This window comes from Octodon degus, unplaced genomic scaffold (genome assembly GCF_000260255.1).
Source record: "Octodon degus isolate 3935 unplaced genomic scaffold, OctDeg1.0 scaffold00067, whole genome shotgun sequence".
NCBI lineage: Eukaryota > Metazoa > Chordata > Mammalia > Rodentia > Octodontidae > Octodon > Octodon degus.
The window spans coordinates 5,025,303-5,030,177 of record NW_004524643.1 but is presented as its reverse complement, the minus strand read 5'-3'; the positions used below and the strand labels follow the sequence as shown (position 1 = coordinate 5,030,177).

The following is a 4,875-nucleotide window of genomic DNA, read 5'->3' as shown; positions in this document are numbered from 1 at the left end:
AAAAAAAAAAAAAAGAAAAGAAAGACTCCTGAGCAAATTCTACCACTAGCTGGGCGCCTTGTGACCTTATCCCACCCCACACAAAGACTTTGCCTTAGTGAAAAAGAAAAGTGGCAGAATTCCTAAGCGTGAGACAGAATGAGAGGCGATCAAGGTGGCATAAAGCTTGCTAACAAGTCACCCATGTGAAATCTGCAACGTTGCCTACAGTATGAGGGATCAAAATGCTAAATAAACTGGGAAGTTATGGAAGTGGCCCATCTCACCATAGCTGGCTCCTACACAAATTATTATTGTGGCTTCCAGCGGCCCCTCGTATGATTTGGTTATACACTATTGCTGCAGTGGAAAATGTCTCTCCACCTGTTTGGAAAAGGAGGGCCCAAGTCCCAACATATGTCTAATGCTTTACTTTCATGCTGGAAAAAAAAAAATCTCAGTGTCTAAGAGGCAGCCTCAAGAGGACCAAAGCCGACACAGACGTGAGGTTTGCAGCCTGGAATAGGGAGTTCCGATACTCTGGGAAGCGCACACTGCTCTGCAGAGCCGCACAGGCCAGGCACACACGTTGCGGCTGATACACAGACAGCCACGCTCAGGCTCAGAGCGCCGCGAGGGGATTTCACGGCCGGCGACACGCACACCACTCAGGGAGAGAAGTCACCATGGCTCAGTGCTGGTCATGTAGGAAGTCAGCGTTCCGAGGATGAGACATGCTTTCTCACAGCGGCTCCTCTCAGGCAAGGAACAGAAGCTTGGAAGGCGGCCAGCACCTGCCAGAGCCTCCCAGCATGGCGGGACTGGAGCTCAGGCCATCCACCACCTTCCCACTCAGTGGAGCTGGCCTAGAGGCGGACGTCCAGCACAGCTGTGGTGGCCCACACCCCCGCGAGCCTGGCAAGCCCCAGGAGCAGTGACCCGGGCAGAAGCCACAGTCCTGCCTGTCACTGTGTGCACCCTCCAGCCCACGCCCCTCAGGTCTGTGCCGGCTGACAGACAGACAGGCTGACCCGCTTTAGCCACATTCTCTCAGCCTGAGCTGTGGGCTGAGTGCTGCTGCTGCTGCCTCGAGCCAGAAGTCGGAGTGACCGGAGACTTCAACTGAACTGCTCTCGCCTCTCCTGGGCAGCTAGGAGTGGGTGGGAGGGCTGGACATCTGGTGCCAAATTCTATTGTCAGAGTGAGAAACCAGAGACCACTTCCTGTCCCCTGGATCTTGGGAACAGAAATCCCTGGGCCCTGGGATACCACTGGGGCCATCAGGGCTGACTCCATAGAAACCTAGGCACAATGATCCAGCCACTCAAAGGGCCAGTCCACATGTCCCTTTTGTCTGACCAATAGCTGGACATGCTTTCTTGTAACACCAGCCAACCAGAAGGTCCCAGAGCCTAGCGTTTCAAGGGCATCTGTTTCTTCTTCTATAAAACGAGGATCTTGACATAAGTGGTGATTTCACACCACAGACAACTTTCAGCTACCACTGCCCCTGGACCACGACTTTCAGAGATACCAAATTAGTTATCAGTTAAAAGGCCAGGAAGAGCATCACCTGCACACAGGCACTGCACTGGGTGGCTGGCGTGCGATGCCTCAGCGAATCCTTCCTGCAAACTTGGAAGAAGGGAGTATGGTATTACAATACACATGGGTAAATTGAGGCACGACACAGCCAAGTGCCCGGCTAAGCACCCCATTGGCACAGCAGTCCTAGGAGTCTGTGAGGCTGGCCCAAGTCCACACCCTGGCTTGCTCCCTGCCATAATAGCTCCTTTTGTAATAAAAAAGAATGAAGAAACACTGTCTGTCTCCCCTTGGGTTTGCCATCATGCCAGTCCGAGGCAAAGAAGAAAGAGGTCTCTGGTCTCCTGAGGGCCTGATTTGGGCCTGAAAAGGCTTTCTGGGAGCCTGAATGGCTTGTGGGTCCCAAGGAACATGGCAGGCCAGAGGGAGAGGACCTCAGCGATCCTTCCTTTCTTACGTTCTCCAAGCCTAGCTGCACAGAGATAGGGTCTCCCCTGAGAGACTCCCAGCCCTTCGACCAGGCCTGGCACCCTCAGGCGTAAGAGCAGTATTTGCTGAATAAAGGAAAGAATGAACACAGAACTCGGACGCACAGAAAGCTTGTTCAAGAACCAACTCAGACCACAGCACAGCACCCCCACGTGGAGGTCTCCATGCCCCAGGCCCCCAGACAGAGGACAGACACACAGACCCTGAGCCAGGTCTGCTCCTTACCCCAAACCCTGGCAGGCTTATGACATAGCAAGAGAAATTTCTGGATCAAATGGGACCAGGAGATGGGTTAACAGCTCAGGACCTACAATCAGGCAAATCAGGATCCCAGCTCTGTCACTTTAAAAGACATGGGTGGCCCTGGGCAAACCACATCAACTCTGGGGGCCTCAGGGTCTTACCTAAACATGGATATAACATTCAGCCCCACTTCAGAGGGCGTTCTAAAGATGACTTGAGACAAAGCTGTAAGGCCTTAGCCCCATGTAGTGCATAGCAGGTGACATCAGCTGTTACAATCTGTCTCAGAGTAGGTGGTGAAGAGCAAGCGCATCTATACCCTGACACTGGGTTTGATCCTAGCTGTCTCCATCTTGCAAAGGAGCTCTGAGCAAACTGCTCGACTTCTCCATGCCTCAGCTTCATGGTATGTAAAACAGGGTCAATTTTGAAGATTAAATGAGTTAAAAGCTTAGAATAATGGCTGGCACTCAATAAAAGTGAGTTGCTATTTTTCTCCACTCTGTCCCCACGCCTCAGCCAAGAAAGTGAGCACAGGACTTCAGGAGCTTCCTGGGAGTAGCTTTCCTCCTTGGCCACCCTCATGGGTACAGTGCGCACGTGCTCCAATTTGCAAAGTCCCAGGGAGGGCCTGGTCCTCTTGGGTCACCAGGAGGCTGCGTGGGGCCAGCGGGGGGCTGCCCATAGCTGTGGACTCCTGAACAGAGGACTCTGGGGCAAGCATGCTGGAGATGAGCTGTTCTCGTCTCAGGCTGTGTTCTCCAGTGCTTCCTGGACATGCTGAGCCGTCCCTGAAAGCCTCCAACACATCCCACTTGTGCCTCAGCGTCTTCAAGTTTGGTCCCAACTCACAGCAGCACTGAACAGATGGCTGCTTTCTCTCCACCAGCCTCACTCAGGAAGAAACGCCAGCTGTCCACGCTCAGCGAGATCCAGGCAGCAGAGGACAGCTGACGTGTGCAGCAAGGTGCCTGCAAACGGAAGTGAGGGGAGGCCACCGAGAGCCCTGCCAGCCCCTTCCCGGAGAGGCACATACTGGAACCCCGAGGGAGCTGCCGGGTCCTGGGGTCCCTGATGGAGACCCAGCTCAGGCCCCGACCTTGCTGCCCTGAGCGTTCGGAAAGGCAAAGAACCCACACCACATGCCACACCGGCCCCAGCCTCAGGCACACTGAGCCAGCCACCGAGACCAGCCATGGTGGCGCACACCTATAAGCCCAGGGCTGGGGAGTCTGAAAACAGGAGGATCACTGTGAGTCCAAGCTGCATAGTGAGACCCTGTACCAAATACATTTTTTTTAAAAAAGGAAAGGCAGAAAAGAGAAGCAAGGAAAGTGGAGCTGATGCTCACTGACTTCGAAGTGGAGCAGGAGAAAACCCAGACGGTTACTTAAGACAGCTCTTTAAAGGAAGAAGAAAGTGAGAAGGGTAGGGGCAGGAGGGCAAGGGCCTTGCTGGAGCACGTAACTGTACCATGCTCCGACGGCCAGACTCGTCCACCTACCCGGGAGCTGGGTGATCATCCCGCTCATTTTCCACGTAAGGAAACTGAGTCTCAGAGAGAACAATGACCCCCTCGCTCAGCGAGGGTCGCAGCACCAGTGTCCCATGCCTTTTCTGCCTGATCTTCTGGCTCTTTCTGATTCCTGAGCCCAAGGCCTCCTCACACAAGTCACTCATGCTGTCACTGACCGGAGACAGCCGAAGTGGTAATGGGGGTGTCCTTCTGGGCCCTCATCCCTGACAGATCAGAGGAAGGGGTGGCCTCCCACAGGCAGAAACACGCAGGAGAGGCAGAGTCCTGACACCCCAGGTTTGTCCTAGGCAAGGTTCCTTCTCTGGCCCTTTGTCTTTTTTAATTTCAAAGAGCACCAGTGTGATCCTGAAGTGTTTATAGCAGTGAGCTTTAGCCAGGCTGAATCTCACAGGGAACTGGCTTTGGTCTTCTCAGTCACCTGACCCAGGGATTCTCCCTAGCAGACAGACCACAGTACCTGACACACAGCTCTGCGCTGAACAAGACTATCACTGCCTTGTTCCTCTATCCTCCTATGTGTTTTTTAAGATTTGTAGAGAAATAGAAATGTAAATCTCAGTCCTGGTTGCAAACACCCACAGCCCTCCTACCTCCCTTGCAGCCTGAAGTGAACGCTCACAGCCACCTGCTTCCCTGCTTCCCTGCTTCCGGAAGGGCTGCCCAGGCACGACCTAGGAAACCAGTGGTGTGACAAGGCATTACCTGGCACAGAAGGGGAAGGTCAGTAGGCCATTCCCAGGGGGCCCTGCCTGCTGATCCCACAGGACGCGCTGTCCCCAGGGCCCTACCTGGCAGCTGAGGGCTTTTCTCAGCTTCCCAGCAGCTGGTTTCTGGCAGTGGCCACTGTAGCCAGAGGGATTATCCATGCAGGCATTTCCCTTACCTTTCTTTCCCCTTTTATAACTCCGTTCTTTAAAAACAAAAGGAAGCTGGCTGGCTTTTCTTGGGGTGTCACTTGGTCCTTCCCCATTGGCTGGGAGGAGGAGGCAGTGCCACACAGCCCAGCACAGCCTGGTCTTAGCAGGGTCTGCAGCACACTGGCAGGGCTCTGGAGGCAACATGGCAGCCAGGAATATATATAT

The 4,875-nt window shown here is 54.0% G+C and overlaps 1 protein-coding gene across 1 annotated transcript in view; it reads right to left on the bottom strand.

The window, feature by feature from the left end:
- Mical2 (microtubule associated monooxygenase, calponin and LIM domain containing 2) overlaps window positions 1-4,875 on the bottom strand; it is a 231,139-nt gene that overhangs the window by 207,655 nt on the left and 18,609 nt on the right. The gene's annotated exons all lie outside the window — the stretch shown is intronic.